General features: G+C 38.6%; 1 protein-coding gene across 5 annotated transcripts in view; it reads left to right on the top strand.

Moving 5' to 3' along the window:
• The window catches only part of sema5ba (sema domain, seven thrombospondin repeats (type 1 and type 1-like), transmembrane domain (TM) and short cytoplasmic domain, (semaphorin) 5Ba), a 186,938-nt gene that overhangs the window by 15,544 nt on the left and 152,443 nt on the right, over positions 1-18,951 (top strand). For 2 of the 5 annotated variants that reach the window (XM_051711049.1, XM_051711050.1), the window contains exon 2: positions 14,448-14,512. The exons of 2 other annotated variants lie outside the window; for them this stretch is intronic. The gene's annotated coding sequence lies outside the window, so the exon portion shown is untranslated. Of the gene's footprint in view, positions 1-14,447; positions 14,517-18,951 lie in introns of all 5 variants that reach the window. One more of the 5 variants, XM_051711054.1, reaches the window with a different exon arrangement.

Raw genomic sequence — 18,951 nt, 5'->3', positions numbered from 1 at the left:
TTAGATGACAGGTGGTAAGTGAAGGGTTAAACATAGGAGAATTTGGTGAAATCAGCTGAAAAGAGAAGGCATTACAGAGGCGGAGCAAGTTAATTCATCTCGATAAAAGATTTTATTTAAACTTAATTTTTATGGAAAATTTTGCACCAATGAATCATTCACAATACAAGGAATGTGTATTAAAGGGATAGTTCACTCAAAAATGAAAATTCTCTCATCTTTCACTCATCCTCATGCCATTCCAGATCTGTATGATTTTTTTTTTCTCTACAAAACACAAATTATGATTTTTAGAAGAATATCTCAGCTCTGTAGTCCAAGTGAAGGGGTGCCAAAATTTGATGCTCTAAAAAGCACATAAAGGCATTAGTGTTGTCACGGTACCAAAATTTCAGTAGTCGGTTCCAATACCAGTGAAATTTCACAGTTCTCGATACCAGTTTCAATACCACAGCAAAAATATGCTAATATGATAATGACACACCAGTTTAGTTATTTTAAATAATATAATCATTGTTTTAATAATTATTATTTTCCAGAACATTTTAAAGTTTAATTTCATCATCAAAATGTTGTCTAATCAATTAATTCTTAAAACTTTTAACAAGTGAAAGTAAAACTTTTCAACATGTCATTGCATTTTTTTTTTTTTTGCCAAACTTTTATTTAATAGCAGTCTTGCTTGTAATGTATTGCTTAATTATTATTATTATTATTATTATTATTATTATTATTACTACAACTACTGCTACTACAGTGAATATTACATTTTACTATACAGTTGTAATATATTTCTGTCACAATTTCTTCAATTTCAGGCATCTAACTTTTATCATGAATCTTGCTTTTATTATGACATGTGTTTTTTGCCAGAAGCTTCACTTGTCCAGATAAACAGTTTGCATCACGGCACAGTGTGATCATTGAAGACTTAAGTCACGTCTGAAATCTCATCTCTTTTCACTGGCCTTTGAGTCTGACAAATGAGATGAAGGACACAGTTTTGAAGTGTTTGTATTTTAGACTGCTGGTGTTTGTGTATGTGGTAATTTTGAAATGGTATGTTTAAAATGTTATTACTTTGAAGCATTTGGTCAACTCTGCTAAATAAATAAAGTTTAGATGGAATTAAAGCACAAATGCTGTGATTTAATTATATAAATATATAGTCTACATGTAATATGCACTTTACAGTGGATTGGTGTTTTCTCTGTCATCTGAAACAATGTGAAAGATTCTCAATGTCTGTGGAGTTTCCAGTGTATGAGTGCTCAGATTTATACATTAATTTAAAGTAGGCAGCTCATCCACACTAAGATTGCAGCCTTCAGCAGTTTAATAAAAACACTAGGACATGTCACGATTTTAATTTGATTAATTGTCCACTTCAGTATAAAAGGAATAACAGAGCGCATGTTCAAAATAAGCCTGTGAGCATTTTAAAGCTGTTGTGTGTCAGTCATATTGTGCACTGGTACCGGACAGAGTCGGTGCTCGGTACTGCAGAAACACTGGTATCGTTAGATCTTTTTTTTATTTTAGTATCGACTTGGTACCAAAGTACCAGTATTTTTGACAACACTAAAAGGCATCATAAAAGCATCATTCAGTGTTTTAAACCATATCTTCAGAAGTGATAAGATAGGTGTTGGTGAGGTAAAATATCAATATATATGTCCTTTTTTACTAGAAATTATTCTCCCTGCCCAATAGGGAACAATATGCATAAAGAATGTGAATCACCAAAAATGCCAAAAAAAAAAAAAAAAAAAAGAATGTAAAAGTTAAAGTGAATGACTGAGCAGGGAGGAGAATTTATAGTATAAAAGGACTTAAATGTAAATAGTTTCTCACCCACACCTATCATATCACTTCTGAAGACATTGATTTAAACACTGGTACCGTATGGATCACTTTTATGCTGATTTATGTGTATTTTTGGAGCTTCAAAATTTTTGGCACCCATTCACTTGCATTGTATGTACCAAAAGAGCTGAGAAATTCTTCTAAAAATCTTCATTTGAGTTCAGCAGATGAAATAAAGTCATTCACATCTGGAATGGCATAAGGGTGAGTAAATGATGAGATTTTTTTTACTTTTTTGGGTGAACTACTCCTTTAAGAAAGTAAATGCAGTCCATCTTTATTTGACTTTAAAAAGCAGTAGGCAGTGCAAAATGTACAGTATGCATCAAGCAATATACTAGAATTCCATTCCAAACATAGCCAATGTCAGGATAAACAGGGGAACCAGAGTAATGCAAAACTAATCACTGTAGTGATCACACTTGTTACCGGTACTTTAATCATGCACAAGAATCCAGATGTTTTGGGATTTTCCTACACTTCCTGTACAATTAATTTCCTTGTACTGACAAATGGCAATTATTACTGCCCCTTACCTCATTAAAGTGCAACTTGCCACAACTCACTGACCTGACTTGCTTCTTGCTGACTTGCTTCTCGCCTTTAGTGAAGGTGGCAAGCACAGCAACACATCCTGGAAAGGAAATGCCACACTAGCACACTTGTGTAAATCAGGATCGCAAAATGTTTGATGTTTTAAAGTAAATATGTCTGCTTTCAGACCTCTCCTTCTAACAGTGTAGTGCTATGCCTTGCACAAGGGCCCCATTGAAAGCATCCCAAGAGGGGAGTTTTTAAAGTTTTAGAGGTTTTGAAAGGGGGGGGAGATACGGACCTTCAAGCTAATGCATTCTGAAGTTCAAAGGTCCATGGAGGTGGAGAGAGGTAGCAGTGGATAACGGGTTCAGTCAATTAGTAAATCCAGGCAATATGTTTCTAGAGGACAATGCACCAGAGAAAGAATAACAAATCAATATGGTGAGTGTAACTGTATTGTAGGACCTTCAGACCCATTTTGTTATTGAGTTTTTATTTATGATTAAAGGAAATGCTGCAAACACATATGAAATGGTTTCATCTATCCATTTATTCAATCTCTGAGATGAGAGAGTATGGTAGACTCTGTCATGTTTATGTGGGTATGACATATTGATAGGATATTGGTCTAGGTGGACTAGATACAAGTTAATACAAGTTAAACTCAATCGACAGCACTTGTGGCATAATGTTGGTTACCACAAAAAAATTATTTTGACTTGTCCCTCATTTATTTTTATTATTTTTAAAAATCAACAATAATGAGTGCAGTAAGGCACTTACAATGGAAGTAAATATGGCCAGTTAAAATTCACTCTGTTTCAAAAGTAAGCAAAGTAAGATGTAAACATTCTACATGTTAACATGATTTTAGTGTGATAAAATCAGGGATTTACCCAGAGACAAACTGGCCATCGGGAGAACCGGGACTTGTCCCGCTTGGCTGGCCACGAAATGGGTCCGCGATATGCCAAAGTTGACCGCGATAAGTTGAGGAGAGCTGCGAAACGGTGCCGCGTTATGCCGAATGGGACAGCACATTGCCACAACCCTGACCCCCGGGGCAACCCCCCATTCAACAACTTGACATAGCCACCCAAACTACCGTCCCCACACATCCCCCCTCCCCCGCAAGACAACTTGACATCGCTGTGTGTTGCTATATTATTCTGTGTGTATTTTAACATTTATGGACTGGCTTCTTTCACTTTCACTTCTTTAACCTCGGTTTTTGCCTTTTAAGTAAAGTATTATTGGGGGCCTGGGTAGCTCAGCGAGTATTGACGCTGACTACCACCCCTGGAGTCACGAGTTCAAATCCAAGGTGTGCTGAGTGACTCCAGCCAGGTCTCCTAAGCAACCAAATTGGCCCAGTTGCTAGGGAGGGTAGAGTCACATGGGGTAACCTCCTCGTGGTCACTTTTATTGTTTCTTGCTCTCAGTGGGGCACGTGATAAGTTGTGCGTGGATCACAGAGAGTAGCATGAGCCTCCACATGCTGGGAGTCTCCGCTGTGTAATGCATAGCGAGCCACGTTATAAGATGTGCGGGTTGACGGTCTCGGAAGCGGAGGCAACTGAGACTTGTACTCCACCACACGAATTGAGGTGAGTAAACAAGCCACCATGAGGACCTACTAAGTAGTGGGAATTGGGCATTCCAAATTGGGAGAAAAGGGGATAAAAAATAAAGTATTATTTATTTGTATTTATTTTTTATAAACTATTATTGACTTATTATTTTTTTTATTTATTTTTTTTGGTAATTAACATTGGCCCAAATGCTGTCAGTGAGCTTAACTTGTGCTGAACCAGGAATATTCCTTTAATTTTATGGGAATGAAACTGAGGCTCTGGTTTCACAACATGGATTGTGAAAATTAGACATCATATTGGACCTTAAAATAATACAATGTATTTAACTCAGGGTTCTCAAATGTTTTGACCAATGCATTATAATGTCTTTTCAAGTCATTTGTGATGACTGGATAAGGATTTTTTTTAAATTATTTTCTTGAGATTGCACCCAAATAGCAATGTCTAGCCAATTAAATATTTTGGAGCCGGGTATAACTAGAAAAAATTATTTTCATTATAGAAATTTCCATGACTTTTCCTTGACTTCTTTAGATTTTTTAAAATTATTATTCTTTTTTTTATTTCCATGACTCTTTCAGGCCTGAAAAATCACCTCATTTTTGCCTAAAATTAAATATGGCGTTTACCTTATGATCTATACCCAATAAGAAGCATTTTTACATAAGCAGTCCCCTCACTTTCTCCAAACCGATATTTTTGGATAGATGTAAGCCTTAAGCATCATGAACTGAGAAATCTCCTACAGAGAGCAACACCAGTGCTGAAAGTTTTGAGAATTTTCAATACTGGTAGATTTGAAGCCTTCCATAACTTTAACACCTTCATGGGGAAAGAAGCTTAAAGTTTACCTAATGTCTGATGTCTGTACCCCCTGTGGTACAAGTCCCAATCCAGATGGTCTAGGGAGGTCTGCTCAGTCTATTAATACCCAGAGCTGATTTTTAGAGGTTTAGATCCATTGCTGAGCCAACTTCACATGCTTACCCCCCACATACACATCTCCCTCTTACTGTTAACAGTAAACACATCTTTGCATCTTAGCTGGTGTCATATCTGGCATCCCTCAGCAGTTTATAATGTAGACTACAAATGCATGCTCCTATTTTATTAGGGTTTGGAAAATGTCAGAACTGCTGCCACTGTGCTGTGAGTTTAATAAACAAAACATAAAATAGAAGCTTGTTAGCATAGACGGACAATTTGTGCTGCCGTTATGCTGTGTTTAGACTTTTGCTTTCTCCTCCCCTCTCTCTCTCCTGTAAGGTGCTGTCATTGTTAACAGAAGTAAATTCAATGCCAACATCAAATATGGCTTTATTCTCACATGTCATGTTGAGAGATATTTACAGTGTCAGAATAAGCAAAGTAGGTGTCTGTGATCTTAAATTGATGGGAAGCCATTAACAGTCCCTGAAGTTACTCTTGTTTAATGAATGGGATAGATAGGGCTTTGAGAGACAGATTTAATAACCAGAAACATAGCCCCAAATGACTCAGCGTTAAAACATTTCAAGTGCTTTATAGAAACATTATCATTATTGTACTGTGAGCATTTGTTAACAGTCACAGGGTTGATAGTGAAGTGTTGACAGCTTAATGACTTCTGGTGGAACATCAGATCAGTTGTCATAGTTGTTTCAGCTGTAACACAAATACTTTATTTTGCCTTTTCAAACACAAAAGCTCAGGATGACAACGGTTCCCTGCTGAAAAGACCATTCAGGCAGGTTAATATTGGTCAGTTCTTGTTTTTTGTTGCCAGTTTAGCAGGTGGACCAGTATAGTCAAGCTGTTCAGCCAAAGAAGATGGATAAGCTATTTAAGAAGCTTGGTGGATACACAGCTTCCCCAGCACAACTTGGGGGCATTCACAAAGGAAGCATTCTTGAATTCAAAAATAGCAGTTGAACGCAGGAGTATTGAGGTGTGTTTTTATAGTTTGAACTGTTTAACTCTATATGTTAATGCTCTTGGCCAGGACCATTGTCGGGTTGGCACATTGTCCCAGCTCTGTGATGCCAAGGCCTACTCTCTGTAATTTAAGTGGTGTGACAGTGACGTTAATTTAAGCCCAAAAAAACCCCAGCTGGACGTGTTTTTGTGTTAAAAACAGCTAGACGGCGCGAAATTGAACAGAAGTTGTTTTAAAAGTTAACGTTGCTGATGTACATACTACATACTCAGTACACATTAATTTAATTAATCAATTGTTTTAAAACTGACATTGAACTGTATTTAGCTTGACACTTCTTAAAAATATGCTGCTCGTGGTGTAAGGCGCTGAATAAACAGCGAAGCGGGGCCAACAGCCAAAGAGGTCCATCTGGCACTTATGTGTAGATGAACAATTCAAAACATAAATGCAGATGGAATGAGTGAATGCACCCTAGATGGACAGCCCCTTATGCTAGTCTTTTCAGCTGGATTAATGTTGAAAATGAAAGAGAATGATAATTCCATCATCATTTACTCACTTTCATGATGTTCCAAACCTGGATGACTTTCTTCCATGGAATTAAAAACGAGATGTTACGATCAGTGACAGGCTCCGTCACCATTCACTGTCATTGCATCTTTCTTCCATGTTGTGAAAGTGAATGGTGACTGAGGCTGTCAGTCCCTAAGATTCTACCTAACACCTCCTTTTGTGTTGCCAAGACGAAAGAAGGTCACATGGGTTTGGAACAACATGAGGGTGAGTAAATGATAATTACATATAATTTTTTGGGTGTACTATCACTTTAACAGTGGCCCACGCAAGACATGTCGCTTATTCAAAGCCTAATTTCCCAGTTCTCCTATCACTATTTCTTAATGTGTTGCTTTATCTATTTTAGATCTCCTCCGCTAATGAGTGCTAGACCTCACAGACATTTATCTGTGAGTATGTGTACGTTTGATCCTTCGTCAATTATCTCTCCTCTTTACGTCTGCCCTCTGAAGTCTTAATTATGACACTGACAGAGATGCTGCAGCTCAGACCCTCCTTCCTGCTGCAGACTCCTGCCACAGCGCCGATCACGTGCACTCTACTGATTCACCCGCTCACTGTGATGGGAATGTAGGCAAGGAAAAAAGCAGTGTTCGATGTAGAAACCAGCCAGAGGTCATTGCAACATGTAGCTGAGAGGGGACATGAGCCAACCCAGGTTCTCTAAACAACATGACAGAGGTCCAGTGTAATTTTTGTCATAGTGCTGCAAATGTTTTTTTCTCACTGTTTCACAAATGCTTTACACCTAAAATATTTGTGAAATTATACACTCGCATGAAATGAAGACTCCCAGAAAAATCATGTTGAGACCACATGACCCACTAAATACATGGCCAGCACTTTATCCTGGTAACCACTGACATTGACTCTTTCAGTCAAAATGATCACACAGAAACTCGAAATGTTGCTACTAAATGTTCCGGTACCCTCACATCGACCCCATTCTGCCAGGTTACTGCGCCATCTCCCATCAGACATCTTTGTATCATTTCAAATGTACAGTATTTATCTGTTCCTGTGGTGCTACTGATGGTGTGTTATGTAAGCAGCCTTAGAGACTCGGGTTCTGGTCCTGTGGAAACCAGGAAGTAATCGCGTTCACATAATCAGTGATGAGCGTAATTAGGAGGTTGCAAATAGTGAGGTTTGGCAATTCGTTTAGACTAAGCTCATAGTAAAATATCAAAAATATGCTATTTTTTTTGGCAGGATATTCCTGTAATGATGCTCTTTTTCTCACCATGCACAAGAAACCCTGAATTCAATACAATATGCAATATTTAATTAAAGAAAAGACAGCAAGCCTGTTTTCTTTTATATATTTTTTTCATTATCATATTTTAATTTATACTATACCTGTTTTTAGTTAATGTACATTTATCACTGTACCTTGTTTTATATTATCTAGGCATTAAAAGAAAAAAGCTGGGTGCAGGAGTTTGTTTGGAATATAATCGTAGCAAAATGCATGTGCAAATTTAAAGACACATGATATTTATGCAACAGCGCTCTTTACTCATCTCACATAAAACACAGATTCTGTATTCTTCAAAATGCATTAACCACATGTAATGAACATAATAAAATGGTTATGCCAAATTAGGTAAATAATGCATTAAATATATTCATCATTTGTAGAACAGAGCCGTTTCAGTCACAGTGTGAAAAGATTTGTCGTCGACAGTTCAAGCGCAAACTCGTCGCAGATTTGGTGTGAACAGGCCTCAAGACCACTGTAATATTGGCCAATGAAGCACAAACAAAAAATTACATAAAGCACTGTTAACTCACTAGCCTCTTCGTATATGTGTAGAATGATTGTATCGATGTTTCTTGCTACTGCTGATAGATAATTAAGGTATTAAATGAATTTAAACCAACTGAATATCAGTCACATTTTTTAGGTTTAAACTGATTTTATTTAACCTCAAAGCAATTGAATCATCCAGACAGTTGCTTAAATGAACTCCTTTGAGTATTATATGTGTTAGATTAAAATTTGTATTGAGTACCTAGAGAGAGCTCATTTATTCCAGCCCAAAAAACTTGTAAGATTTAAAAGGGATTATACAGGCATATCCAGAAATGATATCTAGATAAAAAGAATAACAGATTCACATTAGGTTGGTAAAGTGAGTGTATGATTTTATGCCCTGACACTTTGAATAAAATAGTTAGGTTGCCCATTCAGGGGTTATTTGTTTTCTGTAATGATCTCATTAAAGCGAGAGGTTTACACTGAATTGTTGATTGCCCTGTTGTCCATGAGGAGAGGGAGCACATTCTGTGGCTTTGTGATTTATCTGACTAGAAGTAATTACTCACTGGATTGGCACTTCATCCATAGACTTTTAATTCAGTTTCATTATAGAAAAGTTCCAGTGTGTTCATTAGCTTCAGATCTCCGACAATCAGATGAGGGAAGTTTTTTATAAACTGAAAGAGGTGAACTTTTGATTGCACCAAGAGTGCTGTAGAAGCTCGGTGGTGATCTACAGTGTGCTTTTGATGTCGCGGATGTTTGATGTTGTGTGCATTGTTCACAGACAAGAGCTGGAGACTACAATACAGAACTTTTATTTAGCCATTTACATTCTCGGTATAGCTCATGCAATTTCAGTGCACTTTACTGTGAAATTCTGGTTTGTCTGCCTCACTTTATGTGGTCATGCAATCTTTTGTATAGTATTTCTGTTCAGATTACACCACAGAACTGAGTGCTGTCTGTCAAGAATTATCTTAAATTTCTCAGTCACATATATTACTTACATTTTCTCTTAAAGAGCAAATGTTATGTCAAATATTACATTTCATGTAGTGTGTTATATAGCTGCTTGTGAATGTAAAAAATCTGCAAAGTTTCAAAAATCAAAGTGCACGACAAATGGAGTTATTGACTCCCAAAAGAAAGAACCGATTCTGAACACCTGAAACGAGTCATTAGTAATTCCAGACTTACATCCTGTATTAACCTACTTAATTTGGTAACAAAAAAACCTGCCTCTGGTCTTCATTGGCTGCTCGTGAACAGCTTTGACCCACCCTCAAACACTACACTTAGCGGTAGACCAATCACAACAGACTGGGACATCTGACCAATCAGAGCAGAGTAGGTTCTCTGAAAGGAGGAGTTTAGAATGAATCCTTTAGAATGGATCATTGAACGAGTCGTTTTTGACACTGGGAAAAAAGGTAATGCTGCAATTTAAATTATGAGCAAATTAAAGTGTTTTTTGACCTTGGATGCATGTAATTCTATTGTATGAGAACTGTACAACAAAATTAGGCACGTTTAAAAACCATAATAGGTGCTCTTTAAGATATGCTCTGTTTACATCTTGATGACCTACTCTGGAGTGTCTTATGCAAGTTAAATGTGTCATATGATATAGGGATGAATTTTCCTCAGAAGTGATTGTGTGATGTGTTCCATTAATGCAGTATGCAGTATATATATACTGTATATACAGCATTGGATAATGTTACATTTCTCAAGTTAGGTAATATAGCATGCAATATAAATATTATTATATATCTGCTATGTTGTTGACAAATGTTGACAGTACATTGTCTAATGTGTTGACACAGAATTGAGTCAGACAAACTCTAAGTCTTGACAAGTTGTAGTTCCACTCCAGGCCTCTCACATTCATTCAGTGGTGAATGTTGGCAGATCCACTGTGGGAGGCGTAATTATTGCAGCTGTGGTCTGTCCGTCTGCAGTCACACCGGACCACCGAACCAGCACATTGGCTACTGACCCAGGAGGTCCTCTCACCTTACTGTCTCTCAGCCTTTCACTGGCCACCTTTTGTGTGGCTCTTTCATACTCAGCCTCCTGCTGACTACATGCAATTGACATAGACAATGGCTACGTTCACATTACAGGCCTAAATGCTCAGTTCCGTTTTTTTCCTCAGATTCAATCCTTTTGCTGTTTGTGAATAACCCATATCTGTCATCAGTGTGAACAGCCAGTTGCCCAGACTGGAACTACATGGGCACATTTACAAAAATAATAACATTGTGTGCATTAGGGCTGTGTCAATACAGTCAAATGTCGATATATAGTGATACTTTTTCTCACTATATTGTATTGATACTTTAGATCCATGTATCGATATTTATATTCTATCTGTGCCATCGCATCATGTCCACCACTTCAACAAAGAAGAGGCAGGTAGTCTAAATAAGGGCAAAGTCTAAAAGCAGACGCTTCTATGAGGCATAAGAGAGCCTCAAACTAATCTCTATTATGATTGGATCAGTGAATGTGAGCCCACTTCGAATATTTTTTTATAACAAATCTGTTCGTTGAACTTTAAAAACAAATTATATGTTTAATAGGGGCCTTTGGCCCCTGCAACAGGGGGGCTTTTTACCCCAAATACTATTCTTTCATTTATTGGAGAGTTATTGAAAAATGTTTGATTTAAAGGTCTTAAACAAAACTAAAAATGATAAATTAGTATTTTGTTTCAAAAGAAATGTGTTAATTTCAAGGATTTTCATTAGCTACTTAAATTTGCAGCATTTTAAAAAATATAAAAAATTAGATAGAATTGCCTCAAAATCAACCTTCAGACATTACACGCAATTATCCCATGGAACAGGAAAATGTTGCAGTGCATAGTGACAAACAGGTGTTTAGGAAAGTGCTGTGGTAGCTTTTGGTGCTATTTAGTGTTTTGGGAGAAAATAAAACCAATGGAGCCTTTTGCACCCTATAGTGGCAAAGTTTACATTTACATTTATGCGTTTGGCAGACGCTTTTATTCAAAGTGACTTACAGTGCACTTATTACAGGGACATTCCCCCTGGAGCAACCTGGAGTTAAGTGCCTTGCTCAAGGACACAATGATGGTGGCTGTGGGGATTGAACCAGCAACCTTTTTACCCTCTGATTATCAGTTCAGTGCTTTAGCCCACTACGCCACCACCATGTTTAGCACTGAGATCTTTTCACTGCGTGTTGAGTCTTCTGTGTGTCCACAGAAGAGATCCATGCAACTCATTTGTCATTGAATAATGTCTCATTTAATATCCATTCTCTTCTTTACAGTCAGTTGATGATGATATTGTGATATATTGAATCATGATATATGTATCAAGGGATTTGATTTGATGTATCGCGATTTGTTTTTTTTTACACGGCTCTCCGGAATACTCGATCCTGATTGGTCTAGTGTTCTGAGATTGCTCAGTAACAACCACACATCCACGTATCAGACTGTACATTATCCCTCACATATCGAATCGTGACATGTGTATCGCAATACGTATCATATTGTGAGGTGTTAACATGCACAAATAATGAACAACAAAATCTTAATCTAACATTGCGTTATTGTTATACAGTCTACTTCAGCTGAAGAATGTCCTATAACGTTGATTTAATTTCTGTCTCACTGTATTTCTACTGATAATGCCTGCTGTTGCTGTCCACTTTTTTCCATGTAAACAAAAATGTAATTCTGGATTTTAATGAGGATTACATAGATTTTAGGCTAAGCAGTGATGTGCGATGTTATGAAGAAACAAACAGGGATCACATGCCCATGAATCGAATTAGATTTCTTGTGTTCATACTGCTCAGAAAAATTTTCTTTAACGTAAAGTAATTTTCTGTAATTTGTGCGCCACTAGCATCATCAAAAGGAACTGGAAAAATAATTGTTGTTTTCAAACAGGTTTTCCAAACACTCCCCCTGCCACTGGTTTTCCAAACATAAAATCAAGTCCCAAACTCATGCTATTGATTTACCCAGTGTTGTTGTGTCAGGATATTTGGCATGCTCAAACAAAGCAATGCTTTGATAGCCACACATTTTTTTTTTACAGTTTTTGGGCTTAATTATAGTTGTCTCTGCACATTAAATCGGGATAGAAGTAATTTTAACATTGGAATAACGACACCCATCATCTTTAATGAAACTTGATTAAAGCTTAGTAAAAATATGTTTTTGTGCTCAGATGTTCAGGTGTAGGTTAGCACAACTATGATAGGATTCGTTTTAAGGCTAACTATAGTCAAATCTAATTTAACAGCAACCATATCTGTTTTTCCTTTTTTTATGCCTTCCATTTGGCTCTAGAAGGCTCTATAAGTTGACACCACTGCGAAAGATATGGAAAGAGCTACTTTTATCACCATAAAACTACTGCTGGTATGGCATAATCAGTTTACCAAAGTCGTGACCAAATTAAAATTTTGAGATCAAATTGTTGCCTTCCTTACACCCTCCTTCCCACCTGCAGCAGCATTCTGAATCTGTATCTTGCAAGACTCCCTTAATCTCAGGCCCTGGGGATCTTGTTGATGCCTGTTAGCAAATGTTTATCCCACAGCGAACACCTGGCTGTTTGGAGAGTACTGCCACCCCCTATCCCAACCCCCCCACCCCAATCCCTCGAGCAGCAACATGCTTAGGAGCGAGCCTAAACATCATATTCCTACCACAGTGAGCAGTTCATCGAACCCCACATGGTGATTTGCATAAGCCTCATTTAGTCATCCTTTAATGTATCCTTTTCCATGGGCTTATTTCCAGCTGTGAAAAAGAATTAAATGGTAAAGCTTTGAATGGTAACCTTAAACTTGATTTTACCCAAAGAGACCCTTGAACAACGATTATTGAATATCACTAACCATAACAACTCCTATATCCTGAGGGATTATTAATGGATTGATAGAATGGCCCTTTAATGACATTCCAGGGAAAAATCTTTCAGGAACTGCATTTTATTCTGGGCTAAAATTCTCATTTTGCTTTCACATTCTGTACAGTGAAAGTTAGTCCATACCAGCTACCAGGGGCTGGATCATGGTCCCACCAGGCCCCTGAGCGCACATCTTTTTGTGAATCAAAAACAGTTATACATATCAGATCAGTTTCGGAATTTATCTCACTGATGCTTAATTACTGTTATGGAATTGGAATCATTAAATTCCCAATGATTCCCATCCTTAGTAATGAGGGCCCTAGTAGGGTTTGAGGGTTTGGAGGCCCCTGGCTGTCCTAGGCCCCTAGGCACCTGGTCCCTGCCAGCTGCTCAGCTGCATGTCTTAATAAGGACACAAAAAAATTATATAAAAGATAGGAAAGGCAAGAAAAAAAAAAGTGTAGGGTTTTACGGAAGGGCTTTTATTCGAAGATGGACCACCTGTGCAATCTAGCTATACTGTGGTTGCTAGGCCTGTGGCTGTAAATTCTGTCTTCCTTTCAGTGACCTTTTTAAGGCAGTTACTCTCAGTGGTTGTTAATTGATTTATTGAACATGGCCTTAGCACTCTAGTCAGTCAGATCATAGGAGCAGGGGTTCGTTGAAGGGCTTCATTATTTACTCCTTAATTACTCTGCCCTCTCTCTCTCTCTCTCTGCACTGTACAATGCCGACTAACCTTTTCTAGAGACAAGGAGAGTGCAAAGCCTGGTGCCCGGTTGGCAGAAGCTTAAGAAATGGGGCGGTCTCTTTGCTCTACCCAATCTTAATTAAGTCCTGCTTTGTTCTTATCAGTAGAGACAGATGTTTTGTAAAATGTGGGATGTTGTAGGTGCACTTTTTAGGGGGATGGATGTTCAGAACAGTCCTGTACAGTACAAGTCACGTTAGAAAGTCAGTACAATCACAAAATAAATGCAATTAGATGCACCCCAACACCTAGTTTATGGAAAAGGGGCACATGTGGGTGTTTTGTTTTGTGCTTGGGTTATTTTTCAATATTTGTCATTATTTTTGCAATTCCATTTGGTGCTGCCAGTAGCGTGGAAGAATGCTTCACCTTTAAATTGACTATTCAATATATTTATTAAAATCATTACTTAAAATTCCACTGAGAGTGTTAGTGGTTTGTTTATGTGTGTTGGGATAACACATTGTGCCTACTCTATCTCGCTCCACTAAATAAAAGACTTCTGTGCTTCCTCTTTTTCTCTCTCTAATGGCTACAGAAGGATTGCTATCTGTTTCTGCAACAGCCCTGCAAACTAGAGGATGACGTGCTCATGATGCCCCTGTAAGTAGGTTTCTCCTTCTTTTACACACTCTATAGGACATCATTATTCCAACACAACATACAACAGAGTGAATGTGGCAGTATCGCACCGTAAGATATTGCACATTCAAAAATTGAAATTTAGGGCATGTTTTGTTTGTGGAACCTGAGAAAGACTAATCCCTCCCCTGCTAAAAAAAACATAAACCAGCCTTTGATGATTTGCTGGTCTGAGTTGATTTAGGCTGTTCTACCTGATCTCCCAACCAAGTTTGCTTTCAGTTGATTTAGGTGGTCGGCGGTCCAGCCTCACCAGCTGACAAGTGCCTTCAACCTCTCTAAAACCAGCAAACCAGACCCACCTGACCAGGCTGGGAAAGCTTGGGCCGGTTTAATCAATTATTATTATTATTTTTGTAGCATGGTCAGTTCTACCGCACTGATGATGCACTTAAAATCAAGTTAAAGAACTTCAGTCTTCATGGAGAAGGTGTATGAGGTTTTCCTCCTCTTCTTTTTCATACTCTCTTTTTGGCTTTTGTTTTTGTCACCCCTCCATTCCTCACTCTCTTCTTCTCTGTGGCTGTGGACATAGTCAGGGGGCCTTTCAAGTCTGATCTCTTTATTCTATGTCAGAAATTGAGTGTTTTGAAAAGGAGCGTTCTGGCTGTGAGAAAAGGACTGAAACTTTCATTGCAGCCATTTATGGAGCAGCATAGCCTGGGGCTCTTTCCCCCTCCTCAAAAGAAACTATAGGAGATGCTGACATATTTAATTGGCTGTTTGAAAGCTAATTAAAGCTTGCATGTTGATGTGTTTTGACAAATCACAAGGGCTTTTTTTCATGTTCAACTCCTGAAAATACATTTTGTAAGTCTGCATTTAAGTAGCAAAATCTATTGACATAAAAAAACCTTACTGAATATGATTTCTGAATTTGCACCTTTGTGGGTTTTGTAATTGGAGAGGGAAGATATAGTTCTTTGGCTGCTTTCCAAGATAAAAGAAGAATTCCCAAGAATCTAAAAAATAAAAAAAATAAAAATCAGGTGACCTTTGTATTTTTTGCATTGTGACATTTTCTTGTGTGACAATTTTATTTTATTTTTAATTCCCAATTTGCATACCCTCCAAATTTTCAGTGCTGTCCTTTCAATGCTTTCAAGCTTCAATGTGTCCAGTCGTTTTACTTTTGAGTTTTTTTTATATCAATGGTTATATCAAATTCTCATTCGATTTTCTTTTGTGTAGTACTGTATTTTGTTATATACTACAGTTAAAAAAGTAACATAACACAATGTTTGTTAATTTATATCAACATCAGTTAATGACAGTACAACACATACTACCATACTTTAAAATTTAAATAATATATAGCATTATTTTGTGTGAGGAAGGACCACAGGCGCTTAGGAGGCTATAGTTTTCAGAACGCAGGCAGGAGGCAGGACTCAGTTCAAGACATTACTGAATTTTAGTTCAACAGCACAGAAATACATCAGACCGCAATGATGCTCAATACAAGTGAGTGAGTCCAGGCACAGAGATAGACATAATAGTTGAATCTCAGCTTACAATGGTGCATAGGATGTAAAGATTTATCTTTGGAGATGTATGTGTGGCTTTCTCAAATGTATGCACACTGTTATTAGTAACAGTCACAGTAACAATGCCACAAAAGCACCACTGCATCTGGAACATTATTCATCCACAGCATGTAACCATCTTTCTGTCACATGTAAACCTTTTCTAGTGTCATGCACAATTCTGTAATGAAATCCGACCACTGCCACAAGATGGCGCATTTTCGTTGCTTTGTAACAGCCGACCCCACATTTGCGCGCCAATTAAGTCTCATCACACAACTCTGGCAGACTTATTAACTTGGCCACAGGCCTGATATAGATCTTATTTTTGACTTTAACTTCTGCTGTTCTGATGTGCCTATCTGCACTTGGAAAAACTTTTGTCACTTGGCCAATTGACCATAAAGCCCTTGGCACCTGAGGGTCAACCATCATCACATCAGCCCCTTCAGCGAGGTCTGCAGTAGTCTCTTGCCATTTTTGACGGAGATGAAGACCCAGTAGGTAGTACCATACAAACTTGACACAGAAATGATCCACCAGGATTTGACTTTGTCTCCACCGGCAGTTACTTACCTCGCTTAAGCAAGGTAATGAACTGTTAGGCCACCCCATCAACAGGTGATTTGGAGTTATTGGATCAACATCTGAGATATTGGCTGACACATAACCCAATGGTTTAGAGTTCAGGATAGCCTCCACTTCAATTAGAACTGTCTGGAGTACTTCCTTGGGTACGCTCTGTACTCCAGTTGTTATGCTGAATGCAGCTTTCACTGAGCGAACCTCTCGCTCCCACACTCCCCCAAAGTGTGGAGCTGCTGGAGGATTGAAATGGAAGTTGATCTGGCATTTTGCCAGCAACTCTTGCAGGTTTGGATTCATGGAGGAACTCTTTCTCTCCACCTCTGAAGTTCGTCCCCTGATCAGAATAAAGCTCAGCAGGAGTACCACGACGTGCTGCAAACCTCTGTAAAGCCATTAAGAAGGCATCCAAATCAATAGAGGTAAGTACATCCAGATGTACGGTCCGAGTGGTAAGGCATTTGAAAATGATACCCCATCTCTTTTCAGTATGCCTGCCAATCCTCACTTGGAATGGTCCAAAGCAGTCCATCCCAGTGGAATATAAAGCTTGTTTGAACAAGCGGAGACGAGCAGGTTGTAAGTCAGCCATCTTTGGAACAGAAGGTGTAGACCTCAACTTACGACACTGTAAGCAAGTACATTACCGGTCAAAAGATTTGAAACACTTGACTGAAATGTTTCTCATGATCTTAAAAATCTTTTGATCTGAAAGAGTATGCTTTAATGTTTGAAATTAGTTTTATAGACAAAAATATAATTGTGCCACCATATTAACATTAAAAGTTTTTGAGATTGATGACTTGGACCAAATAATAAAGAAAAGCAGCCAATAAGTTCCCAACATAGATGGGAACTCCTTCAATACGGTTTAAAAAGCATCCCAGGGTGATACCTCAAGAAGCTGGTTGAGAAAATGTCAAGAGTACATGTCTGCAAATTCTAGGCAAAGGGTGACTACTTTGAAGATGCTAAAATATAACACAGTTTTGATTTATTTTGGATTTTGTTTAGTCACAACATAGTTCCCATAGTTCCATTTATGTCATTCCATAGTTTTGATGACTTTACTATTATTCTAAAATGTGAAGAACAAAAATGTAAATAAAGAATCAATAAGTGTTTCAAAACTTTTGACCGGTAGTGTACATTGATGTTTTCTAACAGCTTTATGCCCTCTCAATATCCAGAATGAGCATTGAATTTAAGAGAAGACATGCTCTGGCCCAGGGTGGCATAGTCTTTGGTCAAAATCCTGGATTAGGAGTTTGGTGGTACAGTGGCTCGGATCCAGCACGATAGGGTGTTTGAAATTAGGATCCAATTCCTCAGCTCTTCTGAGCCGCCCGCCAACTCCGATCACCTCATCTGTGGCATCAGATTCTGGAGACAGAACTAGTAGGCGGCTACTGGAGGAAACTGGCTTGTTGGTCTTCAAGAGGTGATATTCCTCTGTGAAACTGTCAAGTTGGGACCTTATAAAGAGAAAGACTCTGACTGCTGGTAGGTTCTTGCTGTAACATCTTGGACCATCTTGTACTGCTTCACCACTCTGAAGTGTTTGTGCTGTGGCCTCCACCAGCTCACTCCATGTAGCATACTGGCTTGGATCAGGGACAGACACTTCAGCACTGGTTGCAATAAAGTGACAGTATAAGGAGCCATGCAGTTCTGTAAGGTCGTCTTCGCCTGGCCCTGCTGGTGCCTCAGGCCACTCATGAAGAGGTAGCAACAGGAAATATGGGCCCTGACTCCACCTATTTGGTGGTGAAATTTCAGCCAATGTCTTGCCTCTGGTTAGATCATCTGCTGGGTTGGTGCTTGAGTTCACATACCTCCAAGCATGGTGGTCAGTGAGCTCTTGGATTTCAGCAATCCTGGTTCCCACAAAGACCTTGTAGCGACCTGAGTCTGATTTGAGCCAGGTGAAGACGGTGATATAGTCTGACCATAAGATGGTATGCCTGATAGGTAGGGTGAGCTCACTATGCCAACTGGGCTCCAGTGACTGCTGCACAAAGCTCCAGCCTGGGCATGGACTGCTTTCTCTTTGGTGCAACTTGTGATCTGTCTAACAGAAAAGCCAAGTGGATGCTTCCATGGCCATCCTCACAGCGCAGGTAGGCCACAGATCCATATGCTCTCCCAGACATGTCACAAAAAACATGGACATCTCTAGTCACATCTGGCTGGCCCATGCTACTGGGAACATAACAGCAAGGTAAGGTGATGCGGGATAACTCGGGCAGTTCCTCTACCCATGCATTCCAGACTTGAAGCAAATCTTCA

This window comes from Myxocyprinus asiaticus, chromosome 11 (genome assembly GCF_019703515.2).
Source record: "Myxocyprinus asiaticus isolate MX2 ecotype Aquarium Trade chromosome 11, UBuf_Myxa_2, whole genome shotgun sequence".
Classification (NCBI taxonomy): domain Eukaryota; kingdom Metazoa; phylum Chordata; class Actinopteri; order Cypriniformes; family Catostomidae; genus Myxocyprinus; species Myxocyprinus asiaticus.
This window is presented reverse-complemented; position numbering and strand designations above follow the sequence as displayed.